This window comes from Vicugna pacos, chromosome 9 (assembly GCF_048564905.1).
Source record: "Vicugna pacos chromosome 9, VicPac4, whole genome shotgun sequence".
Taxonomy (NCBI): Eukaryota; Metazoa; Chordata; class Mammalia; order Artiodactyla; family Camelidae; genus Vicugna; species Vicugna pacos.
The window spans coordinates 30680342-30701971 of record NC_132995.1 but is presented as its reverse complement, the minus strand read 5'-3'; the positions used below and the strand labels follow the sequence as shown (position 1 = coordinate 30701971).

The window sequence follows — 21630 nt, the reverse complement described above, 5'->3', positions numbered from 1 at the left end:
AACACCTGCTACAACATGGACGAACCCTGACGACATCATGCTAAGTGAAATAAGCCAGATGCAAAAGGACAAATATGGATGAGTCCACTTACAGGAGTTACCTAGAGTAATCAAATCTGTGGAGGTGGGAAGCAGGCTGGAGGCTGTCAGGGGTTGGGAATGGGGAAGTTAGTGTTTAATGGGTGCACAGGTTCGGCTTAGGATGATGGAGAAGTTCTGGAAATGGACAGTGGTGATGGTTGCACGGTAATGTGAACGTGCTTAATGCCACCGACCGGTTTGCTTAAAAATGGCTAAAAGGAGACATTTTTACGATACGTATATTTAACCACAATAAAAGAAGTAAATAATAAAAAAGAAAAGGGAACACTGATACTCAAAAAAGTGAAATGACTTGTTCAAGGGCTACAGCCTGTCCGTGGCAGAAGCAGACCCACCTGTGCCAAAGCCCCGGGCTGGCCCTGCCAGGAATTCTGCTTCTCTGTGATAAAGCACAGGTGCTGTCCTGATAAGTCTCTCCGCTGCTCCAGATCCTCCAGTGGCTTCCTGTCCCTGCTTAAAACACAATCCAAGTCGGAATAACATTTAGAAATAAAAAGGAATGAACTACAGATGCAAGCTACGACGTGGACAAATCTCAAAAAACACTTTGCTCAGTGAAAGAAGCGAGACAGAAGAGACCACATATTGTATGATCCCATTCGTATGGAATATTCAGAAAAGGCAAAGCTGGATCAACAGCAGAAAGTAGACAGTGGTTGCCTGGGGCAGAGGCAGAGGGGGTCGGGGATCAAAGGTAAATGTGCATAACAGATCACACTGGGGTGATGAAAATGTTCTAAAATCGATTTAGAGAGAGGGTGGCACCACTTGGTAAATCCACTTTAAAAAGCATTGAGTCATATACTTGAAAAGGGTGAATTATATGACACGCAAAGCATGCCTCAATAAAGTTATTTTATTTAAATACAATCTGTGTTCTACAAGGCCTTACAGATGCTTCTCTGATTACTTTCTCCTACTTCTCTCCCCCAAGCTCACTCCACGCAAGTCACACTGCCCTCTGCCCTGCTCCTTGAACACATCAAGTGTATTTGCACCTCAGGACCTTTGCACCTACTGTTCCCTGCCTCAGATATCCACACAGCTTCCTCATTCCATCCAGATCTCTGCTCAAAGGTCACCAAATCAGAGCACCCTTTCCTGATCCCCTATCTAAGTACTAACCAAGCCTGACCCTGCTTAGCTTCCACAATCAGACAAGATCAGGCATGTTCAGGGTGGTATGGCTGTAAATCCGCTCCCCTATCTAAATCATCCCTCCCAATCACTCTGTTCCTTTAACCTGCTTTGTTTTTCTTCTTAGCATGTATCACTGCCTCCTGACCTATTCTTTGTTTACTGTCTCCCCACATAGAAATGTAAACTCCACAGGAGCAGGAACTTTGTTCACTGCAGGATCAGAGCCTGGAACAATGCCTGGCCTGCCATGAACATTCAAGATAAACATGTTGAATAAATGAATGAACCATCCATTAAGAAAGTAAAAGCAACCCCTTCAGTAATTACCACCACAACACTGGGAAAACAAGCTCCTTGTCCCATTCCCCTCCCCATCCAGTCTGCGGGCCCCCACAGTGTGGGGTGGACATCTCCAGTCACCCCATCTTTATCAAAGTCTCAGGGAAATTATGGACATTGGTCTCCCAGAGAAGGTCCCCATCTAGGCTAGGGGAAGAATGGTTTTTCTAATGAGCCAAACACATTCCTTGACATACCCAGGCACTCAAAGTCATTATCCTGAACCTAGAGCCCTGTGTTCAGACCTTGAGCCGAGGGATCCAAAGGTTCCCCCGGGCCCATCCCTGTCCCGAAGAAGCTTGAAAAGCCCACCATTCCATCTTTGGGAAGGAAGCCACTGTTTCTGCCAGGGGCTCTCCCAGTCCTGGAGAACCCCCAGCTGTCCCGACTTCCTATCCTCTCAGGAGACCCAGAAACAAGCCCAGTGAAGCCGGGTTAACTGCTTCTGGGTCACCCTCATAAATCACGCCCAGGGATAGAAAGCCTTTAGAGAACTGGGGCTCTGAGGTCAGAGGGATCCCAGAAATGCTGAATCCATAAGGGCTCTGAGAAGTTCTGTAAAGGAGCTTGGTTTGATTGTTTATCTCAACCTTTTCTCAATGAACTTGACCACAGAGCCCTTCTCTCCTCTTCTTTTGCCCATTGAACTCTAAAACATGGGAACATTCTTGGAAACTCATAGCAAAGTTTGAGAAATGCTGGTTCCAATCCAAACCTTCACTTCTGCCCAAGGTCACAGAGCTGGGACTAGAAGCCAGACTTCCCAGCTCCCAGTCCTATCTTTTCATTATTAACCTTCGTTTTTTGATGCCCACAGATAGGAGACACTGTACTAGATGCAGAAGAGGATAAATGTGCCATGTTTCCCAGAATTCATCCTTGAGAACGGTGGAAGTAGGGAGACACGTGTGACTCTTCCTGCAGCTCTGTGACCAGCTCTGTATCCACCAGCACTGATTGAGCACTTACTATATACAATATATATATGCCCACTGCTTCCCACACATCAGCTCTTTTCACAGGACACTAGCCGAGCGAGGAAGTGCCATTTTCCAAACGGGGAAACTGAGGCTTGGCAAGGTTAACAGACTTGCCCAGGACCACATAGCTAGAAAGACTTGGAGTCTAGATTTGCTGTCTGACTTCAGAGCCCACATTCTCAGCCTTGGGACCAACTGCCTCTCACTAGTCTCCGCTGGAGCCTCCCTGCCCACTAAAGTCAAGAGCTTTGCGAACACCGCTTAGTAAACTTTCTCCAGGGTCTGCAAATGACCAAATCAGGGAGGCTGCAGCTTTTCTCAACTTCACATCCTTTGATATGTTCCAGGGGAGAGGGGTTTTGGGGTTGGTGACTGGGCCAGAGTTGGGGCTTGTTCTGAAGATCCAATCTCCAGGCCTGTGGCTGTGCGCCCATTAAAAAAACCGGCGCAGGAGGGGGAGGAAAGAACACTGTTCTCTGGGCTCCACACCTGCAAGGCTGTCCTCATGGCCTCACTGCTTTGTTTTCTCTCTTCTAGTAAAATGAGCTTCTCTGACAACCTCCTGGCATGGAACCCTGCAGTAGGAAGATTGATCCCCCTGTAAATCAGCAGAGTTCAGTCTAACAAGTAATCATGTGATTGCAACAAGCGCTGTCAGAGAGGAGGCCTGGCCAGTAGTTGCTCTGTTTGCCCAACACGCAGCCGCAGTGCCGTGTGCTTTGTAGATGCTGTTTCTGGGGTTTTTTTTCCCAACCAAAACAAATGCTCAAAATTCATGAAAAATAAAATAAAATACAGCCCCTACTGGAAGTAAATTTTGCCTCACCTGCTGTCCTCTCATCTCAGCTGAATGAATGTAATTGTCACGAGACAGTGGGTGCGCAGGGCTGCCGTGTTAAGTGCTCGGGTCAAGTGCAGGCAGGTAGGGTGGGAGGGGACAGGGGAAAGGTGGATCTGGGTCAGCTGCATCCTCTCTCCTCCCTAAACCCCATGAGTCCAGATACCCTGCAGGAAAATGAGCTCCTCTGAGGCACAGTTCTCTAGTGGGCAGGAGAAGGACAGGTCAGAATAAACCCCTGTAGCTGTTACAGGGGCGAGGGTTAGCTGTTAAAACCCTACTGCGCTCTTACCGTGTGCTTTGCACCATTCTAAGTCCTGCGTATCTTTCTGCTCCTTAATCTCGTGATGACTCCATGAGAATAAACTATTAGGATGAACCATATGTAATTGCCATTTATTGGCTGTTTCTGACCCACGCAGATGACAATTTCATGTGGTTTGGTCTCATTGTATCATCCCCATTTCACTGATGAGTAAATGGAGGTACAGAGAGGGGAAGTCCCTTCCTCAAAGTCCCAAGGTGATGGAGCCAGGATTCCAACCTGGGCAGTATGTGGTAGGAGACCCTGCTCTGAATCACTCCACTCGCCAGCTCCCACTGTAGACCATACTGCTATCGTTAACAGTCCTGCCCCTGGCCAGGCACTGGTAGGTTTTGCTTTGTAAGGGGGATGTGTGGTCTGACAGATCAAAGAAGAGCTGCCAGGAGCCTGACCCAACATAGGGCCAGTGGCCCAAGAAAGGAACTTCCTGATGCCTCCTCTAGGCAGCCCAAAGGATCTGTGGCCTCAGCTGGCTTTTTGACTAAAGACACATGTAGTTTCAAGCCCCTGGAGCTGCAAGCTAATGGTGGGAGTGGACACATCCACAGTTCATTATTGGTGGTGGATCACTCAGAGCAGGGGGACTGTGGGGGAACACGGACCACATGCACTCTTTGAGGACAGTGTCCTCTGTAAACAAAGTCCCAGCATTTATGGGTGAGGGACACCAAAGCAACGTTCCTAACTTGAAATTTCCATCCAGCCAAAATCTACCAGCAACTTTCCTCCCATCCCAGAGGTTTCTAGATGGTGGGTAACTCCAGGCCGAGCCAAGGGCAAACCCCCAAACTACAGCCTTAAGAGTCCTTGGGTAACCACTGGGCCCAGATCCAGAGAGACACTGGGACCAGTACACTGGTCACTTTCAAATGCTCGCCCAGAATTGAATGATGAACCCAGGGACTGGACCAGGGCTGGAGCCATGGGGGCAAAAAGCTGAGGGCTAGATGCACTTTTTATTACTATTATTTTCAACTCGACCAGCTTAGCAGTGGCAACCAGTAACCAAGCCCCTAGAAGGAAGCCCTGTACTCGGCCCCTGGGATGGACAAGAGCTGTGAGCGGCTGTCTTTCCATCCGGGCATAAGTTAGTGAGCACAGATCCTTCAGACATTCCTTCCCCGTCCCCAAGGGATATCGGGCCCAGGAACTCTTATCTGATGCATCGCAGCCTCTCACTCCCACTCTCCACTCTCACCATTTGATTTAATCACTAACACAAGGCCTTCGAAGGCAGGCCTGGTGGGCAGAATCAAAAATGAAGGAAAACTGAAAATCCGCAGTTCTCCTTCTTTCTTCATTTTCTTCCCAGTTTTGGCAGGCAGAGGATGTGAGCAGGACTTCGGGCGTTAATATTTGAAGCGCTTTCCCTGGTAGCACCAGCTCCCCACGCCTCTGTCTTTTGTGCAAGTTTAATAAAAATAAATTTTGAATATCAATAAAGTACGTCCTATTTTTCTTGGCATGTCCCGGCCCCGCTCCATCCTTCTGTTGCAGAAGTCATGCTATAGACAGATCACTTTTCCACAGATCATTGATGTGGTGCCACGAGGGCTGCAGATGATTTGCTAAAATGCTCCAAAGGTATTCAAATTTCTTTAAAGAAGAAATTCAATTTATGTGCATTTATATTACAATGTCTGTCAGGAAGAAAGGTTATAATCACCAGCATATTTTAGATTTACATTTTCTTCTGTACATGAGGTAATGGTATTAGAGGGAAACTCTGAAGCTGAGAGTTGAATTGGACGCATGGTCCTATTTTCATTGCTGCTAAAAGCAGGTTTTTGAAGTTCTTGAGGAAAGCATATGTTAGCATATGTTAGGGAAATAGCACGAACAGGCAGCTGGGTGGCTGGGAGTCTGAGACATTTGCCTTTCCTTCGGGCCTCTCCATGTGGGGCATAGATAGGCTATGCCTCCACCCTTCAGGAAGCCATTTGGGGTTTCAGCACTTGACAGAGAGTCCAGAACACAGAGTCCAGGCTAGATGGGTGTGTTCCAAGGGCACTGTCCTTCCTCACCCTGGGAGTGCTCAGACAGCCAATGTGAGGATCCAGGGAGGGCAGGAAGGAGTAAACCACTAACTTACCCAGGAAGCAATCCTGGATATTCTAAAATTACTTCCAGTGCTTTCTCCTGGGGGGCTGGGGGGATGCATCCATCATAGGTGCCCAGGAAGCTTTTAGCTTCAACTCTTTGACCACCTGATAGACCAGTACAAGCAAAGTGGTGGCTGCTCCTGCTTCATGTGAACAAAAAGCTGGAGTCTCTGTTTCTTGTCTGAGAGCCAAAGCTGGTAACAGGCAAAACTGGGATTTCAGTCCAGGAGGTTTGGTTCCATGAGCCACTGTGTTAATCCAGTTGCCTTGGGCCATCCAGGTGCAGACCACATTTAGGTTTCTTGAGCTATGCTCCCTAGACAAGGGTCTGCAGGAAGCGGAGTGGATGAATGTCCCTTAGTGATACTGACCAGGTCCACAGCATTTCACTCTTCCGCTCCACAGTGGAGATGCTGACATCTGACCTCACTGCTTCCAAATCATGCATTAAAAAAGATTCAGTGAGGGAAAGAGGACAATGTTTCCTCAGCTTCTTTTCCATGATTAAAAATATATATTTTATTTGATGTCTGTTTTTAATGTCACCATTTCTTTTATTGTGTTTCCTCCTAAAACAAAACTAATAACCTCTGAGTGTAGAATATTTGGGAACTATGTAAAATACATAGGTAAGCTGGAAAAAAACCTTAAAATTAATTTTAGTTCTACTTCCTAGAGGTAACCATTGTTAACATTTTGGTATACATCTTTTATATTTTATACACATCTATATTCTGGGTATAACATATTTTATTTGAATATATTTTCATAAAAGTAAAATCATACTAAATTGTTTCACTGATATATACTGGTTCACAACAGGTTATAGGCATCTTTTTACATCACTGAATAGTTTTCTAAAACAGAATTTTAACAGCTGCATAGTATTCCCTTCCATGGCTATACCTTGAAGTATTTAACCAATCCCCCCCTTATTGGATATGTAGGTTGTTCCCTATCTTTCACTAATACAGTTGGCACCATGATATACTTTCGTGTAGCTAAGTCTTTGCTCATATCCACAATTATTTACTTAGGACAAATCCCTAAAAGTGAAATGTTGTGGGGGAGGGGTCCCACAGGATACATATATTTTTAATTTATTTGGTCAAGATTGCCATATTGTCTCCAGAAAGGTTGTATCATTTACTCTGTCCAACAGCAGTGGGTGAGATTCCATGTTTCACTGACTGAAACTCTAACTGGTTGTGAAAACCTCTAAGTTATTGTTTTGCCTGGAGAAATAGTGGCTTCCTTGGGAGCTTGGCCTCACTCACACTGATGCCGGCTGGGGCACCTCATGCCCTTCCAAGTGGCCTCTCACCTTTTTGAAGGCCAGACTGGCTTCTTTGCTTGGTGGTCCTGGGGCCATGTTCCAAGAGGGCCAAGGCAGAAACTTCAAGGCCACTTAAGGCTTAAGCTCCAAACTTGCCCACCCACACTTTTTTTAGATTTTTATTGTGATAAAATATATATAGCATACAAGTTACCATTTGAACCATTTTTAAGTGTACAAGTCACTGACACTAAGTATGCTCACATTGCTGTGCCACCAACACCACCATCCATCTCCAAGAATGTTTCCATCTTCCCACTCCCTGGCTCTTGGGAACCACTATTCTATCTCTGCCTTTATGAATCTGACTACTCTGGGAACCTCACAGTAGTGGAATCACACAGTATTTTTGTCCTTTTGCGTCTGGCTCATTTCACTTAGTATGATGTCTTCAAGGCTCATCCGTGTTGTAGCCTGTGTCAGAATTTCCTTTCTTTTTAAGGCTGAATAATATTCTTTGTATGTACAGAACATATTTTGTTCATCCATTTATCTGTCCATGGACACTCAGGTGGTTTCCACCTTTTGGCTGGTGTGAATAAGCCTCACTTCTGCCACTTTCTATAGGATATAGCAAACCCCAAGGCCAGTCCTGACTCAAGAGGGTGGAGAAACAGGCCTCCCAGTGGATGGGAGGGGCAGCAGCATCACATTGTGAGGCCCCTGGATGCAGGGAGGCCTGATCCATTGGGGCCACTGTGTGATACCCATCTCCCACAGAAGCAAACGATAGCATGGACATCACAGAGATCTCAGCAGCAGCCAGTGAAATGTAACAGGTTTTGAGTGCAAAGGCCAGAACTGCTGGTTCAAAGAATAACTTGCACGTGCAGAGGAAGGGGAAAGTGGGCGTGTTTGTGGCACATAGATTTGGGGTGAGAGAACTCTGCTGCCTTCCAATTCAAAGGCGTCATGAGTTCCATGCAGTGCTTAAGAGTTGAACAGAAACAAACTCTGTAATGAGTGGACTGGTCTGTGCAGCAGATGAAACAGAACTATTAGAAGAAAGGGGCAGGAATGGGAGCAGAGGCGTCCTAGTCCCCTCAGCTCCTCAGGAAACATGAGCTGTGCTACTGTCGGTTCATTCCTACCCTCTCTGTGCTTAGGTTTTCTCAGCAGTAAAATGGAAATCATGACCTCTAGCTTGTTGTGAACAGATGAACTGATGTTTGTGCAAGTCACTTAAAAAAAAAGCAGAAACATGATTGTGTGTTGCTCCTTCCTCCTTCCCCGGGTGATCTCTTTCAAGTAGCCACATGCTCTTTTTTGGTGTCTGATTCTCCCTTTCTTCCCATCTGGGGTTACTGACAGTGGTCTTGTCTTTGCTTTATCTGATTTCTCTCTGAAGTACAGCCAGATGCCCTCAAAAGACTCAAGAGCTAAGTTTACCGGGATGCTTCCTGGTACATTTCGATTTCAAAGTGCACCACGGGTTCTGATGCATTAAACAGTAACGACGGCCACAACCACAAGGAACAGCCCAACTGCCCCAGCCTCCTTGCTACCCTCTGTCTATCTTCCTGTTCCCCTGAGAGAGGGGGGTGAAAAGAGGCCCACAGAGGACCATTCAGAGTAGAATGATGGCCACCTGCCTTGTCACTACCCCTCAATCAGAAGGACCTGAATCATAAGGTGTGGGGACAGGAAGTCTCCCTGGACCTCAGTTTCTTCATCTGTAAAATGGGGGTGACACTGCACCAGGATTAAGAGTGAGGTGAGTAAGTGCAGGGTAGGGTGCTACATTATTTAAAATCTGGATAATGTGCTCGTTGTAAATGTTTTGCATTGACTTTCTTAAAGAGGCATTAAAATATTTTTGTGTGTGTGAGGAACCTTTCCAAAACGTTCTGATTGAAGTGTAACTAACATACAGGAAAGTGCACAAATCTCAAGCACACAGCTCAAGATTAAGACAGATACTGAGTTTCTTGACATCCCCTTAAATTCTGGGCCTGCAGTAAGTGCCTCATGTGTTCACCCTGGTCTCAGCCCTGCGGGCAGTGCCGATCTCATGGGGTTGTTGCAGGGATGAAATGAGGTGATGTGGGGCAATCAGTGATGGGCCCACAGCAGGTGCCAGACACAGGTGAGATGGTTACAGCCAGACACAGATGAGCTGTGGTCACAATCACCTCATCCATTACATCTGCCCCCTTGCCTGGACCAAGACATTGTGGCTGAGAGGTCGCACAACCAGGTGGCCTGACTCCAGAACACGCATCTCTCCCCCTACTTCATTTTTGTGTCTTTCAAAAATCTTCCCACCTGCATTCCGATTCCTAGTTGAATAATCTCCATCCAATGGTCTCTTTCTCTACCTCTCAGCCCCCATCCCCCACCAGATGTTCCAGAATGAAAGTATCTGAGACAATGAGCTGAATTTCTAAAAACTTACATCCAAACGTCTGGAAGGCTCTTGCACGGGTGATTAAATTAAGAGAAAGTATGCTTACACAGAGAGTGCCCCTGCCAAATTGAATTCTTGTTCATCATGTTGTTTTTGGATAAAGAACGGGACCCCTCCCTTTACGGTTAGCTCTGAGATGACTCTGCTTGCAAGAGGCCAAAAGCATCACACAGCCTCTCGGGGGCCCAGGACATAGGACCCTTCCTCTGCATTTAATTTCTGAAGCTCCCTTGGGACAACATCTCCACTTGCGCCATCCAGGGCCATCTAGCCATCCATCTGTAGCCTCCAAAAGATGCAGAGGGGCTGCCGACAACAAGTCTTGTCACTGCTGCTCGGAGTGGGGCCCCTGGACTGGCAGCAGTAGTGGCAGCAGCACCCGGGAGCTGGCAGACATGTCGATTCTCAGGCCCCGCCCCCAGGCCCACTGAATCAGAAGCTCTGCAGGTGGGGCCCAGAAATCTGCATTTTTCTTGAATCTTCCAGGGGATTCCAATGCCACTGGTCTTGTCCCACATCAGCATTCAGCACTTTCTTCTGATGGGCTTCACTTCCTGCAAGAAAAAGTTCTTTCCAATTTTGGCCAAGAGGAAGAATTTGAGTTCCCAGAAGGAAAAAGGAGTTATGTGTAACTCGGATGCAAAGCATGGATAGGAAGGGGTGCAATGAAAAGAACAAGGAGCAAAAGTGGGGGGCCCAAGGAAGACAAGATGTCCCCACAGCTGAGCAAAGGACAGATGTCAGAACAGGAAAAGACCAACCTCTCTTCTTTGGTCTGTCTGCTGTCAGTCCTGCACACAGAGCTGATCTTCCTAAGTCACAATCGATGATGTCACTTCCTTCTGAAGCTCCCCGCCGGCCTCAGGTCTAGGCCTGGAACTCCCTGGCACAGGCCCTCCATAACCTAGCCTCTGCTACCTCACCTGATGCTGAGCACCCAGTGGTACCCACCACTTCTGGTCCCCACAATGGGCTCTCTTGGTCTCCAGACTCAATATGCCTTTCCTTCTGCCTGGGTTCATTCACCTACTGGCGTGTCTCATAGGTACCTGCTCCCAAGAGGCCAACCTCTGAAGCAATGGCCGTTTGTATCTCCCCAACCTCCACCAACTCTGATACAAAAGATGTCCCTCTGCCTTCAATTCTTCTTAACCTTGAGGTCAAAGGATGCATGTTTCAGTGATGGCCACCGAGAGCTATCCAGGAAATAGCTGACACTGTAGGATGCTCAGCTGGGAATAAGCGAAATTTTGGGGTGAGAGGCCTTGGACTGGGAGAAAAAATGCATCCCACCCTTTCAAGCCCCTCTGACCCATCACTAGGTTGCACCTCCCTGGTCACATTCCAAAACCCCCCTTGTTATTTCTGGGTTGACTTTCCTAACTACCATCTATGTTGAGCCTCTCAGTAGCATGACTCTCTCTGTGAAGAAGCTACAACCCAACTTCTAGAAGAAAACTTCAGGGCTTTTACTTCGATCCTTACTCATGAATACAGTTGTTTGGTAATTATTACCCAACTTGCTTTAATATTTAGCCAGCCAGTCAGGGAGCACTCATTTTCCATCGACTTTTACAATGGTTCTCCACAATCTAACCCAACTTTGAGGCATCTTTTTCCAACTTTCCAAACTACAGTGGACATGTGCCTTGCAGAGTCCACTTACTGTAGCCCAAAGCTACAAGCTTTGCAACACTGGGAGACACCGAAGGCAAGACGTGCCCACCAGCTACAGAGGATGCTTGGCAGTGGCCCCTTGAGAAACGAGGAGGAGAGGAACAGGAAGGACGAAGTCTTGAGAAGGCCGACAGCAGAATCCAAACAGTTAAGTGGCAAGGGGAGGATAGGTCCAGTGCCAACTTCTGGTGAAGTGACACATGTTTCTGCTTTGCATGATCAGTTTTTACTTTTAACATTGAAGATTAAAATTAAGTGCATTACCATAGATCAGTTTACACGGATTTGGTACATCTGTTTTGGAAATGTAAAACAAAACTGAGTAACATCATTATATGTATTACCAGAATTGGAGAAAGGGATCGGTAACAGTCGGGACCGCCCCCACGCTACCTCCACATTTCAGCAACCGTCACACTTGGAAGACGTTGGGCCAGAGCTAGTGGAAGAGCTACCCTCCAAAACTGCAAGGAGGCCCTGAGACACAGTCCAGATCCCCTGGTGGCCCGGCCCCCACAGCAGCCACCTCCCGGGCAGAGGCCCCAGTCGGTGCCCTCCACCTCCCACCCCCTACCCCGTCTGACACCCCACAGCGCCTCGCTCGCCAAGAGTTTTCCGCTGACCTCTGGGGTCCAGCCAGAAGGGAGAAGACTGGCAAGTTGGATTATTGCTTCAATAATGAGCGAATGGTTTCTGGTTTGCTATTTACACTGCTCTCCGGGAGAGAAAACAAGTCTTCCAACTGAAGTACTCCAATTTCCACCATTTATCCAAGATTACACATCTAATCCCATAATAAAACACCATTCCTGCCCAGAAAGCAGAGTGATTGCCTACAGATGTGCCCTGACCAAAACATCTGCACATCCAAGATGGCCACCGGCACGGTCTTATCGACTCCGGGTGGACGACCGAAACGGCTAATTAACTTCTGAAACTTTCCGAGTGGAAATCCCGGACAGAGGATGAAAAAGGCAGGCTGCTGACAGAAGCCCCGTCTCCGGACGCGCTGCCGGAGGCCGGAGGCCGGGCTGTGCCCGACTTCGCGGAACCCCTCACAGGCTGAGGAAGTTTGGTCCCAGAGGCGCGCCGTCCCTGACACGGGAAAATAAAATGCTTTCCTAATGTGCCTGGCACGGCGTCAGGAAAATACCTCATCTGAATTTTTATTCCACTGACAAATGATGTGCGTTCCGGCCTTTATCTAGCTGCTTATATTCAGTATCTGAGTGCAGCAAAGATTTCTTAATTTGCTCGTTTCTCTTGGTACCATTTAGAATGAGAGCTTGGGATGAAAACTTATCACGAGGCCAAGAAAGATGTCTACCTGCTCATCGCAAACCCCTGGAAATTGCCAGGCCCCGTTGGATCGCTTCACATAATCATCTCGGCTCTCCCTTGATTTGTCTCTCAATATTGTGTTTAAAAATGTAACCCAATCACCAAGCCCAACAAGCAGTCTGTTTATTATTACTTTTGATAGAAAGGTTCATAACATCCTGTAATGTGTGTGCATTTTTTATTCCGTTTGGCTACTAGACACTGAAACCATTTGGGACATTTATTAAAATGCATTCAGCCGCTCTTTAGGATGAGGTTAATGTGGGATTTATGCCTCTGCGGTGTACAGTGCACAAAGCGGTAATAATGCTTGTTTAGTACTTAGTTCACGTACAAAATGGTTGGCTATAAAAATCGAAGGAATACAAAGATGGGCTGGAAAAGCACAGAAAGGGGAGGAATTTCTTCAAGTTAGGGGCTTACACAGGACACCAGACATGGAGGAGAAATTTATTTTAATGGAAAATCGAATCCTCTGGTTGCATGAGACAAGTGGGGGTCCCCAGAAGGAAGCCTGGTTTGATAGACTCAGGCCTGCCAACCTGTCCAGGGAGTCCTGTGCCACCTGGTGTCGACAAGAGATGCTTTCTGTGCAGCCAAACAGACCCAAGCCTGCAGAGAGGGTCAGAAGGCCAGGGGCAGAGCCGGTCAGACGTCAGGGGTCCAGCCCTTGTGGTATCCAAACCAGATGGGCCCAGAAAGATGTGGATAAAAATTCCAAGCAACTTCCAAAAGGCTGGCTGGGCGTCTGGGCAGGAGACAGAGCACACTTGTTTCCTACATGTGCTGGTGATGTGCTTGCTTACAAAAGCGGAAGTGATCCAGAAACCCCCTGGAAACCACTCAGCGCCACCTCCCAGGGCAGGTGATGGCCAGGGTCCTGCTTCCTGCAGGAGAGTCAGGGCTTCAGGGACCTAGGAACGGGAGGAGTCTTCCCCCCAGCTGCATCTCAGCTCGCTTCACTGAGGCCGGGGAATGCACAGCGGGTGGATCAAATCCATTCCCTAGCCACCACAACTGGGTTTGGGGGGAACTGGACTGAAGGCTCTGCTCTCTGCTTCCCACCCCAAGTGAGGGCAGGCAGGTTGAAAGTAGACGTCAATAGGGGCGGCCAACTGCTAGCATCTCCCTGGCAAGATGGCAGGAGCCCTCTCACTGGTCTCCCTGCTCTTGGTCTCACCCTTCAATTCATTGTCCGATATGAGCCCCAGGGATCCCCTTAGACTAAAAATCAAACCAAGTTGTTCTTTCATCTGCTCAAACCCTCCCCAGGCTTCCCACCACCCTCAGAACATCTGAAGTCCTCCCCAGAGCCCACAAGGCCCTGCACCATCTGCTTCCTGCCTCCTTCCATCATTTCACCCTCCTCTGCTCCAGGCTCAGGACCTTTGCACATGCTGGGTCCTCTGCTCAGAGTACTGCTGTTTCAGATATTTGCCTGGCTGGCTCCTCTTTATCTCCACTTAAATACTCCCTCCTCACAGAGACTTTACCTTGCCACCCAGTGGAACGTGGACCCCCTCACCCTCTTTCACAGCACTCTATTTTAATTATCAGCAGAGCATTCAGTGCCACATTGCTGCCCTTGTTCATTTACTGTGGTTTTGTTGTTCTTTATTCAGCCTCTCTGTACCAAGATAGAAGCTTTTTGAAGGCAACAGCCTTACCTGTCTGGTTCACCTCCCAGACCAGCCTTGAGTCCCCTGGTCATGCCTTCCACCTTCATGCACTTGCCTAGTCTCCTTCTCAACCTCTTATCGGTCCCATCACCCTCTCCCTGCCACCACCCCAAAGAGAATGACTTCTTTAAACACACACAGTCCAAACCACAGCAGGTCATGAGAAAGTGATGGGAAGAGGAGCAAACTTGACTGTCAATCAAATTTTAAAAAAATGGGTCCTCTGGCTTCCGACAGCTTTCACTACGTGCCTGTGGCTCATTTGAGGAATTATTCTCGGGGACCATTTGCTCTCCTGGCACCGCATCTCCAGCATGTGTATGAGACACATCCCAGGGCGGGGCGCTGTGCTTAGTTATACTAGATGACAAATGTTTCCACAGCTGCAAACAAGACACTTTTGCTAAGAAGTTGGGGCTGTCGGGGAAGCATGAGGACCTTATTATGGGTGTTTGAATGAAGAAAGAGAAGGCAGGCAGCAGGGATCCCGCTAGACAGCATCAGGGCAAATGGCAAGTCTAAGCAAGACAAATAGAGTGAGCCTCTGCTGCTATCTTAACAGGCAAGCCATTTAACTGGAAATATACCGAGTAATTAAATTAAAATTGGCAGAGATCCGCTGAGTGCACCACTCTAAAAACAATACTAAAAGCCAGCATGGATCGAGTGCTTGCTATATGCACCGCATATATATTACTTCCCTCCGTCTTCACCACAGCTCTACGAATTGGATATTCTGATCAGTACAGATGAGGACACTGAGGCACGGGAAGATTAAGTAACTTGCCAGCACTAGGAATGCAGCCAGAGCGCCGAATGGCATCTGTCAGACCCTCAGCTCCTGTGCTAAAAGCTTCCATCCTCTACTCGGCATGTTCAGCTGAAGCAGTGTTGTTGAACCAGGACTGCACAGTCACCTGGGTGCTCTTTTCAAAAACACTCCTGCCCAAACCCCTGCTCTGGCTAATTAAATTAGAGTCACTAGCAGCGGGTCAGGCTTAGGATTTCTCAAAAGCCTTCAAAAGGTGATTTTAATGTGCACAGACCTGACACACACCCTGCTCTAACTAGTGTAGTCATTCTCAAAGTGGGGCTCCCTACACCATCACCAGCAGCAGCACCTGAGGACCTGTTAGAAGCACAAATCCCAGAACCTACCCTAGACCAGGTGAATCAGAAGCTCTGGGGGATGGGGGAGTGGAGCCCAGCAATTGATATTTTAACAACCCCCTCCAGGTAATTCTGAAACATGCTAAAGCTTCAAAACCACTGCTCTGGACATGTGTTAAGATCTCCTCGAGATCCTGATTTCAGGTCTTGGGGATATATACCCAGAAGTCTGACTGCTGAATCACACGGTGGTTTTATTTTTCATTTTTTGAGGAATCTCCACACTATTTTCCATAGCACCTGCACCATTTTGCATTCCCACCAACAGCAGTCAAGTGCTCCAATTTCTCCACATCCTCACCAGCATTTGTTGTCTTCTGGTTTTGGGGATTTTTTTTTTTTCTGATAAAGCCATCCTGACATGTGCGAGGTGACATCTCATGGCAGTTTTAGTTTGCAATTCCCTGATGATTAGTGACAAAGAGCTTTCTTTTTTTCATATACGTATTGGCCATTTGCATACGCCTATGTTCATCACAGCACTAGGCAAAATAACTAAGATGTGGAAACAACCCCAATGTTCACCGACAGATGAATGGATCATGAAAAGGTGGTGTAGCCATAAAATGGAATATTATGCAGCCTTCAAAAAGAAGGAAATCCCGCAACACGGATGAACACTGAAGAAATTATCCTAGTGAAATGAGCCAGGCACAGAAAGACAAGTGCTGCATGATTCCACTCATATGAGGTATTGAAAACAGTCAAGATCACAAAATCAAAGACTAGAATAGTGGTTACCAGGGGAGGAGGAGGGATGGGGAAATGGAGAATTAATTATTAATCAACAGGCATAAAGTTTCAGTTAAGTAAGATGAATAAGCTCTAGAGATCTGTGCAGCATTGTACCTACGTAATCAGCAAGAACATATTGCACATTTAAAAATGAAGAGGAAAGATCTCATGTTGTGTTCTTATCACAATTAAAAAAAAATAAACACTGATCTTTCTAGAATATAATCTCCCATAAAGGCAACTTTGTTCATCCCTGTATTCCCAGCACCCAGCACCAAAATACTTATAAAATGAATGGATGGATGGATGGATGAATGGATGGATGGATGAATGACTAGTTGCCACATGATGTTGATGATTCTTCCATTACATTAAAAAACTTGAACTGGTAAACATTTCGATCCTATTTTGCAAAGTTAATTAAGGATTCACTTAGCTATCTATATTGGCAAGATTAAAATCTCTGCAGTCCAAAGTGCTTAGTTAGTCTGGTTTTTTTCCACAAAGGCTAGAAAGACAATGAAATTAATACCAACTGCAGTAGTAACTGCTGGTCTGGCCCTTGCTGTTATTAGTCCTGGATAAGTAGGTGGGTAGTTAATCTGCAAGACTGTTTTATTTTCTGCCATCACATCCCCAAGGGTGGAGGGCCACCCATTACTGACAAAGACAGGGGAACTTTCCTAGCCATTGAAGGAGTCAGTCCTGCACCCCTCCACCCAGCTCGACACCCAGGTTGAGCCACAGCTTAATCAGAGAGAATTAACTAGCCTTCCAGCTCAACTCATTAAGCGATGGAAATGTGCTGTCTCTTTCTGCCGTCGCCTGCTTCTCTCACAATTCCCTTCCCACAGCCTGACCACAATTTTACCGTGTGTGAAAAATGACTTGGAATTGCAACAGGACTGTAAGGGAGCGATGATTAAATTTGTCCCCACAATTAATGTGGCTGTGATTGGCAGAGGAGAGGGGTGGGAGGGCTGGAGAAGGGGGTGTTATAGAGCAATCAACAATCGATAGTGGGAAGGGGACCTGACACCACCATCGTCTGCAATTGTAATCAATATCTCTCGGGCTTCAGCAAGCCCCTCTCAATCTACACTGCTTCATCTCGATAGAGTTTATTCTTGTATAAATACCTTAAATAAATAGTGCAGGGAGAACACCCAGGGATACTTTAAATTACATCCATATCGTGCAGAGGCAAAAGCAAGTTCCACTGGGGAGAATCTGTCTCTCAGAAGCAAACAAGCTTCTCCTTTAAAAACCTCATAATTGGTTATTTACACACTCCACAACTTTGCATTTATGCTGCACCCCGATTATCATAAGCATTTCCAATTTGACAGAACCCGACTACAGTGAATATGCAAGCTCTTCTAATTTCCGACGCGACTAACTGGAGATGGTGAGGAGTGATGATTTATCTGTTTGTGATTTGAATAGGATCATGCCTGTAGCGTCTCAAAGCCAGGGTGATTTTCTGAGAACATGTGTTGTCTTGAAACACTGACTGACACTCTTTAGGAATCATAAAAATTATAGGGGCTGAGATTTTTGCTGTGGCTGGTTTCCCCACCCACTTCATTCGGGAGGGGGAAGGGAGGAGGATTTTGTTGAGCAGTGGGGCCGTGGACAACAACGTGGCCCCGTGGATACGGGTCCGGTTTGCAGATTGGCGAGAAGCAACATCAATTACGTGCAGATCAATTTAATCACATACACCAGAGCAGATGGAAAACAAAGGCACTCCTGGAGCTGCCGGGGTCTGTGCTGGGACTTTGGGGGTGCCAAGGAGGCAGCTACCCTTAGGGACCATCATGGAAATGCTCTTACTGATGACAGCCTCGCTATGGGGGAAGGACGCTAGAACTCCTGGCCTCCCTCCTGCTATAGCGTATAGTGAATTTGCCCACTTCTCTCTATGTGCATTGCTAGCACCAAGCCTGTGTCACCCTGAGCCACTGCCAGGACTTTGCTTCTGCTGTTTCCTCCTCCTGCCTCCTTCCATCTCTCAAACCCTATGTTCTTTGGAGGCCCAGTGAAGACCCACAAGGCCTCCTGTACCACTTGTACCATCAAGGTGTCTCATCCATTTTAGAAGGTCCAGAGGTGGGTGTATAGCTTAGTGGTAGAGTGCATGCTTAGCAGGCACAAGGTCCTGGGTTCAATCCTCAATATCTCCACTTTAAAAAAAAAAAAGAAGAAGAAGAAGGAGAAGGAGGAGAAGGAGAAGAAGAAGAAAAAGAAGAAATTGAGCTTCTAGATTCAGCCATACCTGATCTCCTTCCCAAACTTCTAATATATAAGCCAATAAATTGCTTAAAAAAAAAAAGGTCAGGCCCCCAAGCTTCTAAAGCCCTACATAGAGTGGTCCATGGGCCCTTCCACTGTCTCCCCCTTTTCCAGCTCCTTCCATCCCCTTCCATCCATTTGAGAACTGGGGGAGAGGAACTGGGCTTCAGAGTTCCCAGAGTGGGGACTATTCTTTCTGTTTCTGGACCCAGCCTGCTAAAAGAAGAAAATAGCCCCAAGTATAGTCCCTGGAGCCCCATCTGCCCAAGCAACACCCCTGAAATCCAGGCGTGCACAGGTTTCTAAAGCACTGTTCACTGCCCACCCTTCACAGACCCAGAGGGTGACCTACGGTCACCAATCACAGAAAGAGCAAGTAGCTTCAGTGAGCTCAGGAGAGAGGAGCAAAGTCAACAGCCACCACGTACTGAGGATGAGGCCCCACAGATGAAGGGCTCAGCATGTGAACAGAGGCCTTTCTGCAACTTGTCTTCAGAAGAAAGCAAAGCAGGAAACTCACCCTGGCTTCAGCCCACTGTGTAGAGCTCAAGCTCCCACGGGTCCATGCAACTCTGAATGATCCCACTGGCCCAGTGCTTGGAGCAGCTGGCTTTTCTGCAACTGGAAGGTCACCCCATGAACTCCAGGCTGGGCCAGTCCGCTCATCCACCATCCACAGACTCAGGACCATCACTCTCTCTCTCCATAGTGAACACCCAACTCTGACTGTGCTGCTTCTGTTCTCAGGGCAATTGGCCTGGTTAACTTTCCCCTTCCGTTCCAAGGAGGCTACTCTTGCTCAATCCAAGGACACTGTCTGTCCCTGTACCTGGGAACTCCTCCTAGGAAGAAAAGGGAAAAATACCAGTTTAACTCCTAGAAGGGCACTCCCTCCAAAGACAGGCAGCAGTGCAAATTAAGGCAATGAGGGCTTGCCTTGTGAGTTGCAGAGGAACTTTTACATCGCAAGCGATAAAAGCACCACCATCACTCTGCCCAAAGTACCACTTGTACTTCCCCTATATTTCACCATTAGGAATTCATTCCTTTGGGTTGACCAGATGAAGTACTAAAATACAGATTACTCGGGGGAGGTCCATAAGTCATCCGTTCACCCAAGTGAAGGAGAGGCCATGGATCAGTAGTTCTCCACCCTGGCTGTGTATCAGAATAACCTGGGCCATACTCCAGAATAATTGAAACTAAGTCTCTTGGAAACAGGGTCTGGGCATCTGTAGTTAAGAAAACCTCTCCTGGCCGTTCTTATGCAATGTGAGTACCGAGAACCTCCAAAGGCAAATCTTCACCTACTGAAATGTTCTGGGAGACACCCCATTGATCACTCTTTGCTGATTACCCAGAGGAGAAACCAGCTACTGTTCAGTCTGGGGGCTGTACTGATTTTTCCCTTTGCTGAGCTCTCTCTGCCAGCAGAGGCCCTTGGCCAAGTAAGAGATGGATGCCCTAGCCTACCTGTGGTTTCTCAGTACTCCTGGTATAGGGGCTAGAAGGGGACTCTGAATTATATGGGGAAAAGAGAAGAATTAGCTGATATGCGAGTGTGGATGTGCAGCCAGGACACTGAACAGAAAACCCCTTGGCAGAAGGGCAAGATGTTCTAACTCAGAAATCAGGAGCAAGTAACAAGCACACTCCAGTCCCCACTGCCTCAGCCCACAGCCTGCCTGGAAGGATCCAGGGAAAATGAAAATTAATGGGGTAGCGAAGGTAATCAGCAGTGAGTCCCACTTTTGTTAATAACCACCTTCCATCACAGGTAGAATGAGACAGAGCATCCATTCAAGGCTAGGGTCACCTTGGGAAAGAAGGGTGGGGGTCTCTCCAGCCTGGGGCCTCCCCAGGTCATTGAAGATGGTCTCAGAAATGGACTGTCTTTTTGGAGCTTTTGTGACCTGAGGGTACTTTCAAGACTGGCTTCTTGGACTGAACTAGCATGTCCACCAGGACCCCCAGCATTGCGTGGTTAGCCCTGCCCACCACCCCAGGTCCCTCTACCTTCGCTCCCAGCATCCTTGCCTTCTCGTGTCCTTTAACCCCACCACTTCTAGTCCCTGCTGCCTCATCACTACCCAGCCACCATAAAAATGGAGATGTTTGGGGACTGAAGATGCTGCAAGCAGTCATGAGCCTCTTACCCCTGACCCTGCTTCCTAAGGCCTCGACATACAGCCGGTTGATAACGTCTTACTGCCAACCACCCCACCCTGTCAGGTACCTCAAAATCACAAGGCCCTACAAACACTTCTCCTGAGGTGGCCATTTGTTTCCAAAACCATTTTCATTTTGCCCGTGCTTACTCAGCCTCCCCACAGCACCTTGTTGCTTGGTGATGGGTGAGATGGGCAAACAGACGCCTCCAACAGTGGCTCTTTGATGTGTGCTGTTGGGAGCCGAGAGCAGCGCAAGGCCTGCCATGGAAACCCTGCAATGCGGCTCCTCCGGCTCACGCAGGCGGGCGGGGAGCGTGTTGGACAACCTGCCTGTGAGGGCACAGGGCAGCAAGGCATGGGAAATTCGGTCATTTCCCACATGCCGGGCACCCCGAGAAGCCATTCACATATCCTATCTCATTTATTCTGCACCGAGGTAGAATTTAGAGGTTACAGTGGATTCTGGAGCTAGCCTGCCTGGTTTCAAATCCAGTCCCCGCAAGGAGGGCCCGACGGCAAAACTGGGCATGTCTTGAGAAACCGCTACTGGGAGAGAAGACAACCGAGAGATGTCCGCTCTTGGTTCCACTTACCTCCTTCAACACCCGAGGGAGACAGGCTGGATCTGTCAGGGTTCCTTGGTGCCACGCAACAGAAACCAACGCTGTCCTGCATAAACAGTGGGGAACTTTCTGGAAAGCTGTGGGGTAGCTCCCTGAATCAAAGGGGAAAAGAAAGTACTAGGCTCAATAGCGCAGAGGGGAGGGACCTTGGGAGCCAGAGCCAGTAAAAAGTCTCCTTAGATTGGAACACAGCTCCAGCTCGTCTTCATCTTGAGAGAGTGAATCTTAGTGGCTGAGCTCCGGCCACCGTGCCCACCCATTGGCCAGGAGAGAGGGAAGGAGGGAGTCAAGCAATAGCCAATTCCATTGGCTGAGCTTGAGTCACAGCCCCACCCATTGGCAGATCACCTTGATTGACAGTCCTAACCAA

General features: G+C 47.7%; 2 long non-coding RNA genes across 3 annotated transcripts; both read right to left on the bottom strand.

Moving 5' to 3' along the window:
* Positions 1-443: 443 nt before the first annotated feature.
* Positions 444-21369, bottom strand: LOC140698474 (uncharacterized). 2 transcript variants are annotated; one of them, XR_012076269.1, is made up of 3 exons: positions 21231-21369; positions 18987-19308; positions 444-555 (listed from the first exon to the last, which is right to left on the bottom strand). It is a non-coding gene; the product is annotated as an uncharacterized lncRNA (long non-coding RNA). The 2 variants fall into 2 exon arrangements; XR_012076268.1 differs by having other exon boundaries at positions 444-552.
* LOC140698475 (uncharacterized) lies at positions 9572-10552 on the bottom strand. Its single transcript, XR_012076270.1, has 2 exons — positions 10331-10552; positions 9572-10123 (listed from the first exon to the last, which is right to left on the bottom strand). It is a non-coding gene; the product is annotated as an uncharacterized lncRNA (long non-coding RNA).
* Positions 21370-21630: the final 261 nt, after the last annotated feature.